This window comes from Pyrus communis, chromosome 10, assembly GCF_963583255.1.
Source record: "Pyrus communis chromosome 10, drPyrComm1.1, whole genome shotgun sequence".
Taxonomy (NCBI): domain Eukaryota; kingdom Viridiplantae; phylum Streptophyta; class Magnoliopsida; order Rosales; family Rosaceae; genus Pyrus; species Pyrus communis.
The window spans coordinates 24026407-24034864 of NC_084812.1; positions in this window are offsets into that span (position 1 = coordinate 24026407).

Here is an 8458-nt window from a genome sequence, read left to right on the forward strand (position 1 = left end):
TACTCCCTTCGTTCGTTGTTGTGCGAGCCAACTGAAATACAAAAACAAAGGAAGTTGTGTTGTGCCTTTGCAGCTTCCACCATGAAACACTACACATATGATTTAGTTTCCGGTATCCTCTTAAATTACCTTTGGTTATTAATTCCTATAACGTTTTTTTATTTTCTACAAACATTACTTTTTACTAATGCACATTGCTAGTTCCGTATAACAATAACTGAAAGAGAAAACGTAATATTAAATGGAGAACTCACTTTTGGGGGAACAATCTCTGGTTCAGTTGCCGAGGATTGAGAAACTCAATTTCTAGGGTTTGAGGAATTTGAATAGGAATGTCGATGTGGGATCATTTATTGACTGAGAACGCACTTTCGGTGATTGATTGTTCACATGGCGACAACGTTTTGGTGGTTTGCAGACCATTCGAAATACAGTAAGTCCTTCTACCAATTTTGTTGATTAACTTTGTATTTCATGAATTTCATTTGGAAGCCTTTGTGTGTGTTGGTTATTTTATTGAAGTTGGCCCCATCATTGTCTATTTCTCACCATTTCTCCAGCGTCCACCACATCGATGATGCATATATTTGGTTTGGTGTATTTTATTGAGGTTGGCCCCGTTATTGTCTATTTCTCACCTTTCATTAATTATTGGTTTGATAAGTTTCGATTTTAGTAAGTTTTGTGCTGGTGCACATGCGGTAAAGGTGAAAGATGAAAGTTTTATTCCAAGGCTAATTGCTTGCATTCCTGGTTATAGAATTGTTCAATCATATTATCATATGATCCAACTAACTTAAACACCATTGAGAGTCCAGCTTTTGAGGTATGGCCAAGTTTGGATTCTCAAAACTATAATGGTGGTGCTGAAGAATTAAGTTTACCAATTTATTGATCGCCTAACCAATGCTGACAATTCTATAAGAAGGTCAAACATATAAAGCTACATCTGTTGGTATACACGGTAATGTTCAGGAAGATAATAAAAGTGAAGCGGAAGAGGATAATGAAAATAATGTAGAAGGACTAAAGGTGAAAACAAATATGAGGATGAAGTATTTGTTGACATGATTATGGGGTAAGTAACGATGAAGAGCCAACTAATGTTGAAGAGGTAAATGGTGTGGAGGAACCAAATGAAGTGCCTAATGTTAATCCTCCAAATGGAGTTCTCGATTTTTATCCTTCTAATGAAGTTACAGGGGAGATTTCATCTGATGGTGAAGACATTGATAATCCTTATTCTGGTAGTGATGAAGAGGAAGGTGAACAAAACTCTAATAAAATTAGAGTTTTAGACATTGAGCTAGATAAGATGGCCTCCATAAGACCATCTCCAACAATGACCTAAAACCTAAAATTTCCCTTCCCCCCCCCCCCCCCCCAAAATCTACTCCAACCCATGACCTAAAATTAACCTAAAACCTAAAACTCATTTGAGGGTCAAATACCAGCCCAGATTTAAGCCACAAACCAAAATGGGCCCCACCAACTGAGATTGAAACTGGGGCTGTGAAGCCCAGTTTCCACTTTGGGATGCGCGCACGCTCTGCACGCGCTGTGACTTTCTACCAAACAACAACCCCACGTGGGGCTGTTCCCTTATGTTTCAAACCAAAAAGCAGCCTAACGGCTACTTTTTGTAATTGAATGGTGATGTTAAATGGATCCAACGGCTACCTTTTTTTTTTTTAGTTTTATATTTATGTATTTATTGAATCCAACGGCTTAGATCAAATATAATTAAATATAACGGTAAAAAAAAGATCTAACGGTCCAAATTTAAATCCAACGGCTAGAATAATTTTAAAAAATTATTTAACTTAAAATTCAACCAAAAACTCTATAAATACCTATGTATTTGTTCAAACATCCACACAAAACTCATTTTTCTCCTACAATTCTTCCAATTTTTCTTTATACCATTTATTCTCATTTCTAGAATTTTCAAGATGGCAAAAGAGCATGTTAGAGGTCGTAATTGGACCTTTGACGAAGATATTGCTTTATGTTTGGCATGGATTTCGATTAGCGAAGATGGTGCCGTCGGCACCAATCAAAATAGAAAGGTTTTATGGGGTAAAATCGTTGATAAGTTCCATGAAAACTCCAACGCCGGTCAAAGGGAAGTTGGTGGTGTTTATGATCGGTGGAAGATTATGAACAAAGCGTGCACTTTATGGAAAGGAAGCTTGGAGAGAGCCATGGTTGACATGCCTAGTGGAAGGGGCGCCTCAGAAATTGTGAGTTTATTTGTTGATATTTTAGTTGTCATGTACATAATAGTATTTTGCAACTAATTGTTTTTATGTATTTGTTGCATAGGGTGACAAAGCAATGGCAATTTACAAGACAAGAACTACACCAAAAAATCAAGCTTTTAAGTTGCATCATGCTTGGAACATCCTCAAGGATTGTCTGAGGTGGGGAACCGATGTGAACCAACAATGTGGAAGATTATTTCATAATGAAGCCCCACCCCCAAATGATGTCAATGAAGGTGTGAATTTTGCCAACAATGAAGGTGTCAAACAAATGACCCCAACTTCTTCTTTTGCAAGGCCCCCGGGTAGAGATAAGCAAAAGGAAGCAAAGAGAAAAGGGAAGTCCCAAGATCCGACACGTGCACAATTTGCTAGCGAAATGGCAATAATGAACGAAATCCAGTGCTGTCGGCAAGAAGAATCGGCCCAAATGCTTTTGGCCATGAAGGAACAAGGGGATAGGGAGCAAGAAAGGTACGAAACAAATTTGATAATGGAGGACCTCGACAAATACACTCCAGAGAGGAAGAGATACTTACGTGGTAAGCAAAAGGAAATTTTACGAAGGAATGCCACAAGGAGTATATTTCAAGATGATGATTCATCTCAAGACTATCACCCAAGTCCATCACCAAGTCAAGATGGTGAATATCATTATTAAGTTTATAGTCTATGAGTTTTCGATTGTATTAAGTTTATGAAGTTTATTAATTGTTTTTTTTATTTTTTAAGTTTATGTGGTTTATTAATTGTCTTTTTTATTTTTTAAGTTTATGTGGTTTATTAAATGTCGTTGGTATTAAGTTTATGTGGTTTATCTTGATTTTTATGTATTGATTTAGTGATTTTTCAAAATTTATCGGAATTTAAATATTTTTAGGTTAAAATGTTCATAAAATTAATTTAGGATAGTCTACATAAATTTTTTTTTTTTTTAAAAAAAAGTTAATTTAAAAAAAAAAAGCCTTAATTCATTCTTTGATAATCTGGGGCTAAAATTTTAAGCCAGAAGGGTTGGAGTAGAAAAGCTGTTTCTGGGCTAAAACCTAAATTTTCTGGCTAAATATTTTTAGATTTTAGATCACCATTGGAGATGGTCTAAGTGTGGTTGGGTCGATATCCAGGAGGGGTGACACCTCTAAGCTTTAAAAACCGACCCTCTTAGACACCAAAGGTATCTCCTCAAAGATCATCCCTTAACACCACAACAAGAAAGACGTGACCCCTTAGTAAATCCTAGTCCAGTATCTAATTTTGAGCCCAACTAAATCACGTGGGATGAGCATCCTAAATATGGACTCTTTTTTCTAAATGACATGCTCATAACAAGCCTTATAACAATATTTAATTATTCATAATTAAATAATTAAAAGAATAAACAATCATATATAAATTCATTAGAAGATAATCACTTAGACAATTAATACAAAAACAATTAATAAGGAGGCAATCACTTAATAATCAATTCAAATTTATTAATGAGGAGATAATCACTTAAATAATCAATCTAAATTAATTAATGAGATAATCACTTAACTAATCAATTCAAAATAATTAATGAGGAGATAATCAATCCAAATCAATTAAAGAGATAATAGGAGATAATCTCTTAATAATTCTAATTCTATTTGATAATCATAGTTGTATGAAAACCGAATCACCTAATAAGAATTTTAATCCCATAAAAAAATATTCAACAAAAGTATATTTTCTTTACATTTAAATGCTCAATATCAAAATGAGCAATTAAAATGATATAATATCTTGTTTAGAATACTCAAGTCATTTAAACTGACACAATATTCCAAAATCATAGAGATTATCTTCCTACAAAAAATGTGAAAATCCCAGTTTTCCAATTTTGCGAGGTCAATTTCCCTGGACCAGATCTCACTAGATATGTGTCGGTTTAATGAGTATCCTTTGTCACTGAAAAGCCCAGACTACGAACTAAAACTTCGATTTCTATAAAAAAAATTCCAAAAACTGACCATGACAGCACGGAAAAGAGCTCGCAAAACTAGAAAATAAAATCACGTTTCTCTCCAAATTTTGTGCAGAAATTCCAGATTTCACGGATTTGCGAAGGCATGTTTGCGAAGCCATATCTTCTTCAATACTCATCCAAATTACGTGTATCTTATATGGTTTTGAATCTTATATGACAGACTACAAGCCTCAAGCAAAACAACACAGAAAAATCACATGTACCCTAAATTCAACCTCCAAAACGATTGAAAAAAAAAAAACTGAAATATTTTCAAGAAATCACAAAACTAGGGTTTGTGATTTCTCTCAAATCGTGGCACATCTTCGCAAAAATTTGAGATAATGATTCTTACACCTAGGAGAACATATTCCAAAAAAGAAATCGTAAAAATGTGACAAATCAAAATGTGATTTTTCCGGGTTTATGCAACCATGTAAGATATCGTGGTTATTGCAGTTTACATCAAACCGTCATAGTTCTTAGTAGCCTCCTAATCCTAGGGCCAAGGTGATACCCTAGAGGCAAAGCTAAGAGAGAAAAAGATTACTAGAAGAGTGAAATGATTTTTCTCTCCTCTCTAGAGCTAAGAGAATTGATTCTCCTACTGTGTTTTCTCCTTTCCCCAAAGCCCTCTTTGTATAGTGGCTAGGATGAGAAGAGAAAAGGAAAGAGTCGGTGTGGGACAAAATAAAAACATATCAATAAAACACCCTATATTGGTTGGATTTGACACGCCCGACCCTAATATCCACCGAACACCAAGGTAGGCACGTGCTGGCCGACACCCGAAGGTGACGAAGCCATACTAATATGCATGAGAACCAAAGAATATAAATAGAACTTATAAATTTAAATAAAATAAATATGCAATCAAGGAACGTATTCAGAGCATACAACTAATCTAAGACACTAAAAAAGAATAATATTAAATTGAATGAACAAAGGGATGGATCCTACACCAAGAGGACTCAAAGATGCCGATGCAGGAATGCCTTGACGTCGGGATTGTACGTCTTAATTCTAAGTCCTGAGGGGGCGCAAAACAAAACATGAGTGGACCAAGTTGATATATAGATAATATTAAAACAGTTATTCGACAACATACTAACCCCCAAAGTTTATGAAAATTCAATAGCATAATATGTAATAGGTTTTCCGAAAACCCTAGCATGCCACAAAACCTTTCATAAAACATATATCATATATAGTGTGCTAAATAGTGGTATGAGTATCGCCCGAAGGCATATAGAACTCTTCATTTGCCCGAAGGCCTTCATTAGCCCGTAGGTTCCTACAACACCCACCCGAAGGCATATATAGAAGTATCATTGGCCCGTAGACATATAGTGACCACTAGATAAGCACAAAAATCATTGAACATAATATTTCCAAAATATATCTCATCGGAGCTCAATAGCTCAAACATCATATCATAAATCATGTTCATAAATATCTTAGTGAAAGTAAATCCAGTAAAGCATGAAATATCAATACGCGTAAAACCAATTTACTCATAAACGTTTCATAAAACGCAACCATTAAATCATGATTTTCATGAATGCATTTCTAATAGTAAAATCATGCATTTTAGAAGCGGTCCACTCATAGATACTCCGTCGTCGAATAGCCGTGTGAAATAGGAAGGACGGAAACGCTGCCAATAAACACACCTAAGCACATAAAGGGTCCAATTAATAAAACTCTACTATAACGATTGAATTTTAGGAAACGAACATCATAAATAGATTTAGGATGTCGAAATACATAAGGGGGATCTCGAGTAACCTCACATGCCACCGCACGCGCCCTCACGAGCCGCCATGGGATGGCAGCCTCAATGGCCACGAGCCATTTTGGGTCGCCGGAAAGTTTGTCAGAAAAGTCGCCAGCGTCGGCCAAGACAGGCGCCCACTCGTAGGCCTACGCGCCGAGTAGGATCTGGGCTCCGACTGGGTTTGGGCCTGGGCTTCTAGGCTTGGGCCTAAGCTGAGGTTTGTGGCCCAAAGACCTGGGCCAATTCTTAGTTGGTCTTGGGTTTAGTTCTGGGTTGGGTTTGGATGGGTCACAAATCTGGGTTGGGCTGGGTAGCTCGGCCTAAAGGTCTGGGTCAGGTCGCAGGTTGGCCGGAAACTGGGCAAACCTTCCCGAGCTCCGTTCGACCTCATTTCTTCACCATTTTCAATGTTTCAAAAGCGAAAATGAAGTTTAAGATGAGAGAAAGAGATTCATACCAATTTCAGGACTTGTGGTGGTCGAAGTTGGCTGGAAAACGGCCTGCAACCTTCGATTTTCGTAGGAAAGCTAGGTAGTGCCTTTCCCCGAGGGTTCGTCGTCCAAAAACCACAAAGACTACTCAAAAATGTTTCAAACTTACTTCTAAATGCGATCGAAGGGGTTCTAGGAGCTTACCATGGTCGGGGGTTCGCCGGAGGAGGAGGTGTACAATGGCAACCCACGGTGCCACGAGACACAGAGAGCTTGTGTGCGTTCCTCCTTTGCTCCAGCTTTCGTGGAGCACACAGGGAGGGAAAAATGATGGTGGTGGGTGGTGGTCCGTGGAGAGGGAAGAGAGAGCTGAGGGATCCAAGAGAGAGGGTTCAGGGGAGTTGAGAAAAAGAGAGAAAGCGAGGGAGAGAAAGAGAGAATGAGAGGTGAAGAGAGATTAGGCCGGGGGGACAAAAACCAAAGGTGGGCCCCACTTGGGCACACCAAATAAAACGCAAAAGTAACAATTTAAAATATCTAGTCCATCCCAATGAAATTACCAAAATACCCCTCCGTTCTAAAATTCGTAAAATTAATCGAGATGGGTTGTTACAGGATTAATATTGTGTTTTATATAATACCATTATTATAATTCCTACAAAGACGCCTAACTAAATTGTGATTTTTTTATTTTTTTATTTCAGGACCAACCATGAAAAAAACTCAATCCTTAAGGGTGCGTTTGGCATGTAGGGTGGAATGGAACACCGTGGGATGAAAACCCCACCAAAAACAGCCATTGCCTTTCATGTCACTGAAAACTCCACCAAAATAACTACCACAGTAAAAATTTCTGCATACCAGATAAAAAACGAATCAACCCAGATTAAAAAATCAGCCCTGAAATTTAATATTGCATTCACATAGGGTAACTACAAAAACGAGATAAAAATTCAGTCTTTAGTTCAACAAATTTTATATCAAATCAAGAGGAAATATAATCTGGTAAAAGAAAAATGAAAACCCAAGATTGAGTGAGTAAATTCTTACTTACCCACTTAATTTCTCTGCAGAATTTTGAGTTATGGAGGATTCACTGAAATGATTTCTTCTCTGTAGAGAAGAACATACAAGAATACAGTCATGGGCACAAACACTGTGATACGGTAAATTTCTGGTAAATCTTATAAAATAAGGACATGGACACGAACACAGTAGGACTAGACGATTAAAATATAATAATATTATAAATATTAAAACAATACTTACCCATATCTAATTCAAATTATGCACAACCAATCAAATTAATCAACCTCTATTACCTTTGCAATATACAATAGGCAATCAAAAATTTAAATACACAAAATTCATTCAAAATATGGATGCTTAATTACCTATAATTTGGAGTCCAAGAGTTTTTATATTTACAAAACTGGTCCCAAACTTGTAATCTTTAGGTTTTATGAGTTTTATATTTACAAAAGTGCCTCTAAATGTTTATTTATTTATTTGTATTTTACAAAATTACCACCAAAATATTTTCTATTTCCAAAACTGCCCTCAAAATGTTTTTGAAATTTATGAAAAAGCCCATGATGTGCCTTGACCATGTCTAAACTGTTGTCAGTATCCAAACTATGTTCATGGCGTGTTCGAGGCATGTTGGTGTGTCCGATACTTTGACACTTTGGAGTTTCAGAGTATCCGTGCAAGTATATTGGTGGTGATAATGATGGCGATGAGCAAACAAATAGCAAAACAACTATCTCATTGCAACCTGTGTGTAACAAATGTAGCGTGGAACTTCTGTTCCATTATGTCCCATCCCATCCCATCTATGTACCAAGTGCTCCCTAATGTATGGTATTATTAAGTAGCTCGATACAATTCAAGTTTGACTTCTTCCAGCTTGGTTGGGAAAACAAATTGAGTTGAACTCATACAAAATATTTGGCTCGTTAAACTCAAATCATATCACAAATAGTTATGCCCCTTCCCT